The 16,390-nt window shown below is 42.3% G+C and overlaps 1 protein-coding gene across 15 annotated transcripts in view; it reads left to right on the forward strand.

The window, feature by feature from the left end:
• LOC101444905 (carboxyl-terminal PDZ ligand of neuronal nitric oxide synthase protein) overlaps positions 1-16,390 on the forward strand; it is a 301,310-nt gene that overhangs the window by 233,350 nt on the left and 51,570 nt on the right. The window lies entirely within an intron of this gene.

Here is a 16,390-nt window from a genome sequence, read left to right on the forward strand (position 1 = left end):
TATGCAAATACAGAGGCGCTCATGTTTTTCACAAAATCCATTATTATTCAACATGTATTTCTACAGTTAGCCTGTTTTTCCCTCAGTAATATGTCAAGAACTTCCTCCCACATCTTTACTTACAATCTTCACATAATGTCTTTTGACTCAGACTTTTAAAGCAACAGTGGTGCTTTAGGAAATCCATTCTGGTCTGGAATGCAGTTGCCCTAAGTACAGCGAGACTCATGTCAGAGAGATGAATGAAGGAGAGATTGCCCCTGTCCTCTGAGTGTAATGGGAAGAGTGCCTGGGTCTAGGTAGAGATGGGTGACGGCAGTAGAAATGCATCGAAAGAAGCCAGTTTGTGAACTGTTTTGAGCCTTATCATTCAGATTAGTGGCAGTCTGAATATAGAGAGTAAATGGAGGACAGTCATCTTATTTTTGGGGGAGAGAGCCCCAGTGACCTCAGCTTGACTCTTTGGTAGCTTTACCTCTGCTCTTTTTGATAGCTTTCTGCAACTCTGGTGGTACCCCACTTGATTATTAAGTTGAACCATGGCAAAAGAATGAAAATTTGTGTCATGGTAACTATTTTTTCATTAAAAATTTTTATTATAGTACATCACTCACACATGAGCATACATAAACAATAAGTGTCTAGTACAAGTTGTGAACTTACAAAACAAATATACATATCATCATTCAGGGTTCCCATTCATTATACCCCCACCAACCCCTTGCATTGTTATAAAACACTGGTTACAAACCATGAAAGAGCATCATCAATAGGATATTACTACTAACTATAACCCATATCTTACAGTTGGTATATTTTCCCCCCATCATTAACCTCCTGTATTAGTATTATATATGTGTTATAGTTCATGAGAAACATTCTCATATTTGTCCTTTTAAACACCATCTTCCACCACAGGACTCCCTGTGTTATACAGCCCTATGTTTTGTACAATCCGGTTAAAGTGTATACTCAGCAGCTGTCATTTTCATCACAGAGTTGTGCTGTTATCACCTCCATCAATTTTAGAACATTTTCATTACTCCAAAAGGAAGAATCTCACCCCCCTTATACCCCCTATTTTTGTCCATTAGAGTTGATATAAAATCTTTACCATTGCTGCAAAATTATTAGATTATTGCTTACTATCATCCATAAGTTACGTTATTGTAATTTTCCCATGTATCACCATATTCTTAACACTTTGTAGAAGAGGAACATTCTTATAAATACTGTTAACTACATCTTCATCCACCACTAGAATCACTGTTTTAGTCCCTAGATTATCCTCTAGTTTCCTTTCAATTGACACTAATGTCCCTAGATTATCCCTTTCAACCACAATCACACTTATAAGTCCGTAGCGTTAGGTATACTCAATATAATGTCACAGTAACTTTTAACATGAGCCCCACAAAAGGCCACACCTGGTTTGTCTACTCCTTATCTTTAGTACCTGAAAGGGGCTTTAATTAGAGCCCAGTAAATGCTTAATAAATCCTTACCACAAGACAAAGTAAGGGTAGCCTTGATTCACTTGTTTGTTGCACTAAAATGTCCATTTCAAAACCCAGGGAAAAGTCCTTCCAGAACACTGGTGAAGGGTTTTGAGAGATAAGTAGCCATTAAGTTTAACCATGGGCCCCATTCCTTGGTGGCCTAAAGCAAGGCCTGGAGCTGGGAGGAGAGTGAGTAGACACAGCAGAAAACCAAAGGCAGCTGCCAACCCAGTCAAAGCTAAACCTCTGAATGGGTCTCTCTGCACCTCTACTCAAAGGGTGTCTTTTACACTAATGTGGAAAATCCAATTACACCAAATCTGAAAACATCACTTAATTAAACACTGTCTTCCAGGAAGGGAATTACCTGTGGAGGAAGAAACAGAACGGCAAGAGGCAGGGAAACCAGGCCTGATCCCAGTTCTACTACTAAACGACTAGCTGGTTTCAAATTTCATTACTCTGTGCTTCATTGTCTCCTCAAATGTATATTGGGAATATATTTAGTACCCTATAATTTGTGCAAAGCGTTGAAGAGTCTCAGGTGGGAAAGTGCTGTGCGACTTAACATGGACACCCTTCTCTTGACTTCTCCCTGCTTTCGAATAGTCTGTGGCCTGGGTGTCTGTCAGGTGGTCTTGACTTTTTGTGGAACACAGGTGCCTTTGAAAATCCATTGAAAACTGTGAACTAGGCTAGAGCTGCAAGGTGCCTAAGAGTTACCTCCGGAGAGCCTTCATGTTGCTCAAATATGGCCACACTCTAAGCCAGACTCAGCATATAAATGCATTACCTACCCCCTAGCATGGGAAATGACTCCCGGGAATGAGCCTCCTTGGCACTGAGGGATTATTACCAAGCACCAGCTGATGATATAACTAGAAAAAGACCTTGAATAAAAGGGTCAACTCAGACCAGCAGAATATCTCAGCCTACATGTAATATGAGGAGTTAAAACCTACTTTATGACTTTGGATAAAAGGGGGAAATGGAAAGGACAAATGAGTTTATATGGCTATGAGTCTCCAGAAAAGAGTCAGGAGGTCATCAGAGGATTAATGCTTACGCATGCCTCAGCAGGGTCCCAGAAACAGCCAAAGTAGATACAAGCCCAGGTACTGGCTCTCCTGAGGGCTACAGAGACCCACAGGTTTTATGGTCATGGCAGATGTCTCTGGAGTTCAGTGCCATGTCAGCTGGCCCTACTTTGGAGTCTGTGTTCTTGAGTATGATGGAGTTGGACCAATATGACCTTTCTACACATGCCTCTCCTGTTATTTTTACCAGACCTGTGGTTGGCACTGGGGTTAATGTATATTCAGGAGACCTGAATCTCTGAATTGTCCATGTGACAGCCAGACCCTGAGCCTCAGTAGACTTGCAACTCCTACCATCTGGTTTATTGGACTTACCCTGGCCAGCTAATAGGGAGGTGAAGAAGGTCAGCCACCACATGAGGGAGCCAAGAGTGCCTACAACTGCAAGCAGGAGAATTGCATCCATCATCCATGTGGAATCTAAGCCCCCTCTTGATGTAGCCATCCCAGGGTCCACAGGCTGGAGGAATAGAGTATGGATTAGAGTGGACTTACTGATATTCTACTATGGAACTCTTGTGATTAGTAATGGAAGAAATTGTAGCATTGATGTGTAGAATGGCCCACAGTATCTGCTGAGGGTAGGAAGAGGGAAGAAGAGATAGGATGGGACATTTTCAGGACTTGGAGTTGTCCTGGGTGGTACTATAGGGACAGATGCTGGACATTGTATATCCTGCCATGGCCCACTGGATGGACCAGGGGAGAGTGTAAACTACAATGTAAACCACTATCCATGTGGTGCAGCAGTGCTCCAAAATGTATTCACCAAGTGCAGTGAATGTGCAACGATGATGAAGGAGGTTGTTGATGTGGGAGGAGTGGAGTGGAGTGAGGGGGTTGGGGGGTATATGGATACCTCATATTTTTTTAATGTAACATTTTAAAAAATAAGAAAAAAAAGAAAACTGTGGATCTCTTTTAAGAAAACTTCATTCCTGTACACAGTGGCAAAATTAAATTTTAGAAAAATTCGTGGACTCCTTATTCCCAAGGTTCCTCAACTCCAAGGTAAGACTCCCTTGTGCCAATAAAAATTGTAAGCCATCTTTGAAGATTTTGCATCTAAAGGTGAAAAAGTTTCTCACTGCTGTCCTACTTGTGAAGAAGGAGTAGGAGGAGAAAATAAACCCAAAAACAGTATAGCTACTTAATAATTTAATGTTTGAAGGATTAGTGGATTTTTAGCCCAGGAGGCAATTGCATCTTGTTAGAGGAGTTTTACTATTCAAAGTCAACCCATCTCATATTGGTGGGTTTCAGATCATTTAAGGTGAGAGGATTTGCACCAGAGCAGCCTTCATGGTACCTCCAGTGTCTGTAGAATCACCTTGATTATGGGGAAGTCAACATTCTGTGCAGGTGAGGGTATGTCAGAGCCATGTAACAGCCTGGGGAAGGGTCATTGCATGACCAACCTAAACCCCAAAGGCAAATAGATAAAGGTTGCTCTTGATTTGGAGCTGTAGAACCCTGTCTGACAAATCCTTCATAGTAATATTTTTGTCAGTGGCACCCGGAATCTACGTCTCCTTTTGTTGTGTCATCTTGCTGTGTCAGCTCTCCATGTGTGCGGCACCGTTCCTGAGCAGGCTGTGCTTTTTCGCACTGGGTGGCTCTCCACGTGCCACTGGGCGCACTCCTTGTACGTGGGACTCCCCTATGCAGGGAACACCCCTGCGTGGCATGGCATTCCTTGTGTGTATCAGCACTGCGCATGGGCCAGGTCATCACACAGGTCAGGAGGCCCTGGGTTTGAACCTCAGACCTGCCATGTGGTGGGCGGACGCCCTATCCACTGGGCCAAATCTGCTTCCCCATAGTAATATTAATGATTTCCATATGTTCTAAATACTCTAGGACTGTCATCAGACACAGTCATAGCTTGAGCAGTGGCAGTTTAGATATTTTGCACTAAAAATGAGTCTAGACACTGTGTTGTAGTGTTCTGTCCTACAGCCTGGCTGGGTAAGCCCTCTAGGAGCTCCTCCTTGTGCCTTTGCCCAGTTTGGAGGAAGAGGGGTGATATCACATCTGTAAGAGTAAAGGCAGGATGTAAGCTGGGCTACCTTTCTAGTAGCACAGGCCTCAAACTGGGGCAGTGAGGATGGCCAGATAGAGTTATGCATAGAAATTGGGAAAGATGGGCTGGATGGACTGGGATAACTTAGATTGTCTGCAAATCCCTGAACCTTAATCAGAAGTCCCAGAGAACCAGCTGTTGAATTATAGCCTTTCCCAGTTGCTGGCAACAATCATACTTAAACCATGATTAATTGATGAATATTCTGTTTGGCTTTATATTTTTGCTGTCAAGTTTTTATCCATCTTTCAAGGTCTATTTTAAATACCATGTCCACTAGGAATTCTTTACTAATTTTATTGCTACCCCCACAAAGGAGATCTAATTTCTATTTCTCCATTGGATCCTAAAGCTATATAGCCTATAAGTTCATCCTTGAATTGTTATCTTTTTTGTTGGATCTGTGTCATTCACTCACCTTTGTGTCTCCTTGATCACTTACATATAATAGTGGTCATTACACATTTGTTAAGTTGAATTGATTTCTTCTTAAATCCTTGCAAATTCCTCAGGAAGTGAGTATGCTCATGGAATAATCTTTTGTTGAAGAACGAATGAATGAATAAGTGAAGAAACCAACTGACCAACGATCAAACCTACAAACATTTGTCGGGCACTGAGTACAACCTGTTTACGAAGATATTTGGGGAGGATGTCAAAAAATGTTGACATCAGGATATCAGAATATAATGTCAAAATATAATAAGCAGTGTATAAAGAAACATTAAAAAGGCATCTTTGCACTTGGGAACACAGAACAAAGAGAAGTCAAATAATTTTGGTCAGCTTTGCTCAGGGAGAGAACCCAACATCTCTTGATGTGGGGGGATTAACCACTAAGCAAAGCTACCTTTGCAAATCTAAACCTTTCTTTCTCAAGTTGACCAGGCATGCTGGTCCTTCTCTCTGTTATTGGTGTGCAGTTAGCTCTTTGCTTGAGGGGCTGGTCATCTTTTTGTGGATTACCTTGGCCTTTGACTTTCTCTTTTGTCCCATTCATTGCAGTTTCTCATGATAATTCGTAACTATCAGAGGGCATAGGAGAAATGAAATTATTTAAAAAATGGTAAATTATTCATCTTGTTCTTATTAGTGGCCCAAATAAAAGGTTTTGTAGGAGAAGATCAAAGAGAACCTCAGAAGGGCAACTTCTGATGGATGTGATCTGCATGTGAACTCATTGTCTCCTAATAGCACATAATTAATTGTTGAAGATGGTCTTGACTGCTGGGGGCAATGGGGTATTGCTAGTGCATTTCCTTCCAGAGTTGGAATAGCCATCTAGGCAGTGGCCAGTGGTCTGATCCATCCTGTCCACACACCCAAACACTGTTTGAAAGTAAACGTATGTATATGTATAAATATGTATGCATGTGCATAAAACATGCACACACATCTATCTTGTATGGTGTGAGTGTATGTAGTATGTAAGAAGAAAATATTTTCTTTGCAAAAGCATTAGCTCCAAATCCTTCCCAATTGCCTTTGTTCACTGATGGGAAGGGCAAAACCCTAGGGAAATAATTAAACCTGTCACATGCCTTAGCTGATGAAGAGGAATCTGACAAGCTAAATGAAAAAGAGAAACTGCTAGTGCTGGTAAATCAGGCCCCAAGAGAGCCTTCAGTATCTCTGGCCAGGCATGCCCACCCCTTCCATTACCCTTTCTGTACCTGCCTTCCACTCTCCATGTATTTACATAAGCCCCATCTCTCAGGTTGTCAGAGCCAGGTTGAATTAATACGTACCTCCCCTCTAAGACGACAGCAGCAAAATGTTTGAGTGCATGCACTTTCCTTTTGATCCATGTCACATTTCCAGTAGTTGTCCCCACCCTTGGGAAAGGAAAACAAATAATAGACAGGTGAAATGGAAGTCAGGAGCAGTTAAAACAGCATTTTCTTTAATCAAGATACTTTACAAAGAAATTATGCTGACTTCTCATTTCATTCAACTACCCCCACATCAAAACAGCCTTGCCTGTCTGGCAGGGAAAGCTTACTTCAGAAAGGGAACCAAAAATGCTCTCTAAGAAAAGGAGAGAGACAAGTGTATGTGTGTGTGTGGGGGGGGGGGAGGGGAGTGGTCCCACCCTTGGGGCGGGTTCATAGTGCCCTCTTGAGTCAGAGGAAGCACTGCTCTCCCTTCTGAGGTGACCTGCTTCCCTGTGGGCCCTGTGTCTTCTGCTGTCTCCCCCTGTGTCTTGAGCCCTCATGTTCTCTATATTTTCTCCTGGATCTTGAGGTTCATTCTATTTTGTCCTTTTTTAGCCTATGAATAGGCTCAGGTTTCCCCATTCTAGAAAAAGGTGATACCCCTCAAGCTTACCACCACATCTTGTCCTTTCATTGCCTAACTTTTGGGAGTATTAGCATTTTCTGTCTATATTTCCAAAGCTCCTACTCATTTTCTAACCCATTATACTTTGGCTTCCCATGCTACTACTGAGATGGCTCTTGCTACTGTTGCCAGGGGTGTCTTAGTCCTTCAATCCCTGTCTCATTTTCGGAGCTCATCCCTATCAGGGCCCCTGAATCACTTAATCCTGTGGCCTTTTCCCTCCCTCTTGGAATCTCTTCTCCGAGGGCTTTCATAGTGATTTTCTTGTGTTCCTCCTTTCAACTCCTGGTCTTTAGCTACTTAGTCTTTTTGCCAGCTCTTCCTATTCTGCCATTTAAATGGATACTATTAAGAGGTTCTCTCATTGAGCACTTTCTCTTCTTGTTCTGCTTGCTCCTTGGGGGATCTGAGATTTCCCAGGGCTTCAACCACTATCTACGTGGATGACTCCCAAGTCTGTGTCTCTCTCTCCCTGGTTTGTATTTCCAGCTGCCTTGTACACAAGCACATCTGAGTGCTTTCCTGGCTACTTGAAGTTAAGATGTCCACAACACACTCCTCTTTCCCTGTTCCTTCCACTTCTTTTCCTCCTGTGTCCTTTGTCCTAGTTAATGTTGTTCCGTCCACCTTATCACCCAAGTTACACAAATCAGCATGTTCCCCTTCCACTTCCCTGTCCTCAGATCCAAAGAGATTCTTGAATCCATCTCCTTCAATCCATAATCTCTGCCACTGCCTCCATTGGGCCTTCATCATTTCTTGCCTGGACTCGGACTAATCAGTATTGGTGTGCAGATGGCGCCCTGTGTAACTCGAGTCCCATTTACACTACCCTGTGCTTGGCCCTGGACTTACCCAAACTCTAATCCTCCTGTCTGCTTCCATTTTTGTAGATGAGAACATTGAGATTAAAAGATTCACCCAAGGCTTCTCTGTTGTAAGCAGTAGTAACAGGGATTCGAGTGCAGTGTTTCTGACTGACAACCTCAGGTCCAGATTTTTCCCATTCTCCCACTCATTCCATATTGCTATAGCCTTTTCGTTGGTGTCCCCTCCTCAGTGACCTCTATTTCATCCTTCACGCCATCTTGACTACAACTGTGTGTTCCCCTGCTTCGACCCCCACCAGTGCCCCGAGCCACGAGTGAATCTGAGCTCTGCCTCTGGGCTCCTCACAGCCAGCCCTGACTGCCCTCTCTGTTCCTATTCCTACCAGTGTCCCCCTCTTCCCCCATACCCATGCCGCTCCATGTGCAATTTCCCTAGCTTTCCTTTGGCCCACAGATCCTTTCTCCACCCCTCTTTTCCCTGGGAGGCTGGCCCGTGTGGACCACACCAGCAGGCTGCCTCATTGTAACAAGAGTTCCTGCCAGATGGTGTGCGGTGCTTTCTCTAGGCTCTGGAAACTTCCCGCTGCCCTTACCCTTTTATTCCTTGTGCTGGGTGCTCCCTGAGGTACTGCACTGTCCTCTGTGGTTTCCTCACACTCTGCCCTCACCTTCGTAAATAGTCCTTTTTAAAATTCTCCCCAGATTACTTAAGTTATGTGTTTCCTGCAGGAACCCTGACTGATATATTCCCCACCCTGCAGTCCCTGCCAATGTCCACAAATTCTACAAGAAGCACCTCTGAGAGCAGCCTCACTATGCAGCTTTCGCAGTTCCCTGAGGAGGTGGCTGCATCCTCCTCCTTGTTTAGTAACACTCTGTCCCATTGCTCTGCCCTTGCCTCATTTCATCAGTACGTGCAGCTCAAGGGGAGGCGCTGAAATGTGCTCAACTCGGTATCCCAGGAGAATCTGCTGTAGGGCCCAAGGAAAGGGGTGGGTGGTACAGACTAAGGTGTGCGCTTCTTGGAACAAAGGTCATGCTGAACCTTCCTAAGGCACTATAATCCCTTTAACAACTGCTCTTGGGTAGTGGAGAGACAATGAGAAAAGGTAGCTTTTGACATACAACGAATGAAACTAGGAAATCTCGAACAAGAACTTCTTTCTTCACAGCCTCCTTGCTTCCCTCTCCCCACGTTCCCAGCCACTGCAGTCCTCCCAACCCACTTCTTCCCCAAACTCCCAAAGTAAAAGCAGAAAACCTTTAAAAGTGGTTGGAAACTTGAAATGGATTCAGATATAAAGTTGGGGTTTTTTTTTTCCATTTTGATCCATGCTTCAGCCAACCACCCAAACAAACAGCCTTTTCTAACCCCTTGAGCTACAACATTGAATCTAGAATCTCTGCTTAGTGGGCCCATGTCACTAAATTCCACCTGATCCAACTTTATATTCCTTTCACCATTATCCTACACCCTTAATATTCATTCCCACAAATATTCCCCTGATTTCTGTCTATATAGTTTGTAGCAACCATGAAGTTCTGTAGGAGTGTAGTGCACTTTTCTCATGGGTCACACTTTGTACCTCACCTTTTGGGAATTGTTGGGACACTTCAGCGTAGTAATAGGTCTGGAAGAAAAGAGAGGTGGTGGGGGTGGGTTGGAAGAGAAATAAGCCATGTCTTGCAAGCCAGCTGTCTCAGGACATGTCATTACAATTTCATCTGGTGAAACAGTTAATCTCTTCATGAGGGAGGTGGGAAGGCTGTTCCTCAGGGTAGCCAGTTATAGGTTTATCAGGTACAGCTGGGCTAATCTAGATGCAGTTGTGACTGATTCCTTAGGGCAGGCTTGAGGTCAGGTGGCTGATTCCTCAGGGTGGATTAGAGGTAGGGTGGATGCTTCCTCAGAGCAGACACTACAGGTTCCTCCAGAAGACTCAGCAGAACCTAGAGTTTCAGTGCCCCCACCATTGTCACTATCAGCCTGTATGTCCCCACTCGAGTTCTCAGGATCCCATTCCTTCCCCACGTATACCCTCACTTTAACAGCAGCTACCCTGCAAGGTTGGGAATTCAATTTACATTGAAATTCAGACACATCATGGGACATGGGACACTGGTGTTCAAAAATCCTGAAGTCTGGAGCTACAAGAAATAAGAATTTCTTTCAGGGCACACACAGAAACTTTCACGTCCCTCATGTGGTGCTTAAGCTGGGAATGTGAAGCCTTGAGCTCATCATCTCTTTAACAACTATATCCAGCCTATTTAGAAACAACGTCATTATACTTAACTACATAAAAGTCTGTTAAGGTATCAAATACACTGTCACACTGAACCTTACCTCTTATAAGCATTTGAGTAGCTGTATCCAATGGTGATATTTCAATATCTCTATTGCCATTTCCCACCGTGAACTATCAGTGCCACCTTGATCATTGGAAATAAAGTCATCAGTTCCTTTTAATCTAATCAGATTAGAGAACCAATTCCCAAAACCCCAGAACCAACTCAAAAATCTCATCCTTAAGATTCTGTTTCTCAGGAACCACTCTCATTATTTTTATCTCCTCTGAGTTGGTCAGGGTTCTCCAAGGAAACAGAACTGACAGAATCTCTGTGTGTATAAATATGAGATTTATTGTAGGTATTGGCTCAATTGAGTCACTCAATTGACTGCCGAAACTGGCAAGTCTGATTTCTGTAGGGCAGTCTATAAGTTGGGAACTCCTAAGAAGGTTTCAAAGAATTCCCTAGGAGAAGTTCGTTGGCTAAACTAGAGAGAGAAATTCTATTTGCTGACTGCTGAAATTCTCAGTTCTCCTTTAACTGAATGAACGAGACTTCTGTCATTGCTGAAGTCAGTCTCCCTGGTTGACTGTAGATATGATCAGCCATAGATGCAATCAGTCGACTGATGATTTAAATCCACGAAATACCCTCACCGCCTAGCAGTCAGGCCAGTGTTTGACCAAACAGCTAGACACCGTAACCTAGCCTAGTTGATACATGAATTAACCATCATAGCTGTAGGATTCAATTAAGTTTTTAATGTAAAGTGCTTAGAACAGTGCCTGGCACTTGATAAACATACAATTAGCAGTTACTTGATCACATCAATTTAGTAAACATTTTTTTTTAGCACTTACTATGTGCCAGCCACTATTTATAGATTATTTCTCTTGATTATCCTGACAGTGCTATGAGCCTCTACTTAACCCATTTTGCAGTTGGGAAAGCTGAGGTTCAGAGTATTAAGTGGCTTTGAACAAGTAGAGGAACTGGAATCTCAACTGAAGCCTTCCCCGTGGTTTCAAGGTATAAATGGGATTGAATAAAGGAAGAGTATAGACCTTTCTTGATGCTTTATTTTGTGTTGAAAAGATTTATGCCCAACCCCTCTCTCCACATGCCACTCAAAGGGAAGGTATTCCTTGTCTTAAAAACAACAGTGTAAATTTTTCATGGAGAAAGGGAGAAAAAACCAAAAAGTTTTTAGGCAAGGCTTCTCTACCATATACCAGTAAAAGTGACACCCCTTCTGTTTTGGTGTGTTGGTTTTTTCTCTCTTCTATGAGTCTGGGATGGAAGTTGTTTCCCTAAGCAAAAAGTCTTCAGTACATCTGAGGTTCTTCAAAGAGTGGGAAGGACGGGCTAACCAAAGAAAATTTGTACAAACTACACGTATAAACCAAAATAACAGGGAAGCTGAGGAGAAAGACTTAGCAGCTCATGTTAATGGATTTGGTTTTTGGGAACTAGCAGCAGGTGACAGTTGTTCTGGAGATTTGGAGCAGAGGAGTTCAAGCCTTGAAGTGATTTAAATGATTTAAGGCTTTTTTTGTTGTTTTTTGAGGGCTATCTGACCTGTCCTGTCCCTTTGCCCCATCCCCCTTTCCCCATCAAATACTGATTGAGAGTAAATTGACTTAGCACAGTGCTTGGCATTTAGAGAATCAATGTGATGGACTGTGGTTGATTCAAATAAAGCAGGAGCAATTTTAGTAGGACCTAGGAAAGAACTTAGCAGCTATGAAATTAAAACATAAATTAACTGCTGAAATAGGCTGTGAGGGCATCTTAACTAGATTTTCAAAAGATAAATGTCTTTGGATCTTACCAGATTTTACAACTCAATTGATTGCTTATTTTTTACTCTAGGTACACAGTAGATCTTTGTAATAATAATTTAGACATTCATATAATTTTATTCCTTGAAGAAACTTTAGAAATCAGGCCTTCTGATTTCTATACCCACACTTGAACAAATGGGCTTGATTCTTTCTTGAGGTCTCTCCTTGCCCTGGAATTGCAGGCTTCCTCCCAGACCATCTTGTGGGGGAGGGAGGTCTTTGAAATATGGCCTAATCATGGTGTCAGGCAAGTCTTGGACAATGTCCCAATACCTAGGACATCTGAAGAAGTGAGTCTGTAAAGAAGGAGACCAATTCCATGATGGACAGTGGGCACCTCTTCATGAATTTCTCACCATTCATTATGCTAAGCAGCAGCCCTGAAAAAGTGAAGTCTGAAAGAGGCAGTCATCAAATCAAGAACGACTAATGAGGAATGAAGAGATGATCATTGGTATAACTTCTAGTAAAGGAAAACCAGCTGAAGTTATAAAGAGCCCTGTATATGCAGTGGGAGGAAAAAAATAATCAGAGGAAAGTAGTAATAAGAGAGAAAATGGCCCAGGCGAAGGATAATGTTGTGATCTGATGATTAGATTAAAAATAAATAAGAGGCAGAGGGGGAAGAGTGAGTGATGAGCACTGATAGGAGTGTGAAATTGTGTTTCTGCTCCTCAGAAACATGCTCGGAAAGAGAAGATGCCCCAGTATTTAGGCAGCACACTTGTGTATGTGTGGGGCCTGGTCAGTGCTATAGCTTCTGGTATGGAAGCATTGCAGGGTCTTCCCTCTAACCTACTGGCCCTTGTAAAGCTCTCCTCAGGCCTTCTGAGGATAACACATTCCCTGAGGGGCACCAAAACGGCACAGGCTGCTGAGGGACTCATGGTTCCTATGGGAAGGAGGAATGCTGAGGTGCCTTCACAGCTGGATCTCACTCAGCTGGTCTTGAGCCTCAGGATGGTGCTGATTTCTATGTTCTGCATATTTTGCGTCATGCTCCTTGCTGTCCCAGAAGTTTTGGACCTTTTGGTCTTGTCTCTACCATCTGCAGGTTATTTGGTAGCTGATCTTTCCTGGTGAGATTTCATCTCCCTCTTTCCCTGTGGGATGTCTTCCTGGGTTAGAGATGGTCAGACCTTTCAGGGACCTCGTGAGAAAAAGTGCTCTGCTGTATTCCAACTAGACAAGCCCCAGGTAGATAGCGAGATGCTTCTAGTTGGCGTTCTAGGATTGTTTCCACTGTTTTAAAGCACTTTTATAGCACTTAATGGGTAATAGGATATTTGCCTATTTGTCTTATAACCACTCCAAAAAACGTTTTTATTATTCTCATTTCATGGATTAGGATTTAAGGATGAGAACAGAAAAAGAGTTTGCTTAAGGCCATGTGGCAGGTCCCAACACAGGCCTAGACTGTCTGCTCCCAGGTCCTGTGCTTTGCGCGGCTGAGAGAATCCCAGGCCAGATTCTGGGCCGGCTTGGTGAGGCCCAGCAGGTCTTGATCAGGAAGAGGAACATGGTGCACCTCTGTGGAGCTTGGAGAGGCAGGAGCATGGATATTAGTTCAGGAAACCTTGCAGGTGATTCAAGACATTTTACCTTCTTTGTAGCCAGGTAGTTTCTAAAGGCAGCTGGCAGTCCTCATGGAGGTGAGGGCATTAGGGTAGAATACTAATGTCTCAGAATGTGTCCATGTCATTTTAGAGTTCTTTATATTCAAACAGACTGACAATGACAGAGACCATGAAGAAAAATTAAATCACTATATTGATTCATAAAATGTTCTTTGGAAAGTACAAAATATGGAACGTGGGGCTTAAAACCAAGGCAAAGTACAAAAGAACAACCATTATGGAGAGAACCAAAACTCTGAATGCGCTGGGGCTCTTGGAAAAGGCCCTGACGAATGTAATTACAGAATCGTGATGCAAAGTCATGGGAAATGGGTGAGCTAAGAGAGGATTATCAGAAACAGGTATCTGCACACTGATAGTCGTAGCGGTATTATTCACAATTGCCAAAAGATTATTAACTGCCAAAAGATAAGTTAAACCATGGACTTTAATTAATAGTACATAAAATGTTTTATCATCAATTGTAAGAAATGTTCTACCCCAAAGCAAGGTGTTGGTTGTGGGATGGTATATGGAAATCCTGTATTTCATGCATTATTTTTCTGAAAGTCCACAACTTCTCTAATTATAAAAAAATTTTAAGACAAAAAGAGTTAAGATTACCAGAATAAAATGTATTACGTTTTAAAAGGAGGAAAATCTGGGTCCAGGAATTACAGACTAGTTAATTTGTTATTGCCTCTGGACAAAATTCTAAAAAGGATCATTAATTACATGGTTTTTGAGAAGCAGGAAAAGGAATAAGGATCACCATGAGCTAGTCCTAAAAACCAATTACCCCAATACTCTTCGGAATGCTACCTTGAGAACTAGCAGTTGTGCAAAGTAACTTTAAACATTGAGTTGACCCCAACCTGAAACAGCAGTACAGTGCTGTAACTAAAGAAACAGTAATCAGGTATGCATTACTAAATATTTAGTTTTTGTGCATAGAAAATATTTATCCAAATATACTCTATGCTTTTCAGTGCATTCAGTTTTGTCAACTATGTTTTAGGAGAATCATTAGCAAATGTGGGTATGCACAGAAAAGGCTAACAAGGAAAATGGAACTCATATTGATGAGACAAGCAACTTGCCACATATTGGGCATTGTGTTAAATATGGTATGTGTGTGTGTTTTAATATTTAAAACCACCTTCTGAAGATGTTATTAATACATATATTTTTAAATGAGGAAACAGCACTAAGACCTGAACCTGGATCTTTGTCATCCTAAAGCAGTTTCCACAATACAAACCTTCCAGAGCAATAAGTGATCTGGAAAATGGCCCAGTTGAGGAACTCTGGAAGGAAGAGGAGGTGTTTCACTTTAAAAATGAAAGGGATAAATATAAACGTGGTGGTTGGTTCCAAATATTCAGATGGTTGTCATTTGGAAGAAGGACTAACTTTGTACTCTAAGGCCCCAGTGGACAGACTGGAGCAGCTGAGTTGAAGGAGTAGTAACAGTTACTGTTACCAACCATTGGCTCGTAGGTAATCCCTCTGTGCATTCATTCTTTAAACCCCATGAATCACATAGGGTACTATGAGCACCTTTATTTCATAGGTGAAGAACCAATTGAGATCAAGGTAGCAATCAGGGTGTCACAGCTAGTAAGTGGAGAGCCTGGACTTAATTCCAGGTCTGTCCCACCGCAGGGCCAGTATTCTTAACCATTTTTCTCTACTGCATTCCTGTTGGTAGGTTTCCAGTCAACATAAAGGAAAATTTTCAATAATTAGAACCTCCCCAAAAAGGGCATGGATTGGCCATCTCTAAGAGAAACCCTGAATGACAGGGATGTGGGATTGGATCCAGGCCAGAGGACCTCACAGCTCTTTCTACTCTAAATCCCACCTCACCCCCATGATCCTAAATGAAACAAGCTTGTCTGTAGGTTTACAGTCCAGAGAAGGGGGCACGGGTGTGTGGGGGGTGACAGTCTAGTGGTTCTTTTATCACTCTGCTGATATGAATCCCAACTTGTTGATGAGCCTAAAATCCAGTTTCTCTAATGTTCTGTTACACATCTCGACATAACAATCAGCAGAAAATTTTATTGCTGTAACTTTAAAGCATGATACTTTGATTAACAAGTGAAAATTATACTGTGTATCTTTAGAAATAAAAATAAATTTTAGAAAATCTGAAGGGTGAACAAAACTTTAGTAAGCATTGTTAGCTCTCTGAACAATGTGAGTTATTTGGTTTACTATCCTTGATAATTTTACGCAAAGTTGTGAAAATTGACCAAGGTATTTTTTTGGAAGCAGGGTCAAAACTCCACTAGATTTGAGAATGAGGATGAAGGAGGGAGAAAGGGAAATCTTTCCTTATTCTCTTGGGTGCCCACATTCTCCCCTACCCCAATGCCCCAAGTTTCAAACTGCTCTCCCGTTACACACACAGTCACAGTTCTTGAGAAAAAAAAAGTCATGTAGAAATTACAGTTCTTGGAACATATTTCTAGATCTGAAGTTTAGACCTGAGGCCTGGAATTTAGTTTGTTGATGAATGAGGTCACTCGGAAAACTTTCTGTGTTATATTGACAGAAACTTTTCTAAGCTGTAACCAGCTGACTTTTAGCTTGAGGTTCTTTACTTTTTAATAACAACACATAGCAGAGCCGTCTCCAGAGAGCTGCAGTCCAAGGAGAGTGGCTGCATCCTTGCACAGATTGTCAGCAGATTGCTAAAAAGGTGCTTTGTCTGTCAAGCTAAAGTTAACCTTATCTTGCCACCTTCCCTTTGTGCCTAGTTGTGCCTAGACACATCACTGTGT

The sequence above is a fragment of the Dasypus novemcinctus genome, chromosome 13, assembly GCF_030445035.2.
Source record: "Dasypus novemcinctus isolate mDasNov1 chromosome 13, mDasNov1.1.hap2, whole genome shotgun sequence".
Lineage (NCBI taxonomy): Eukaryota > Metazoa > Chordata > Mammalia > Cingulata > Dasypodidae > Dasypus > Dasypus novemcinctus.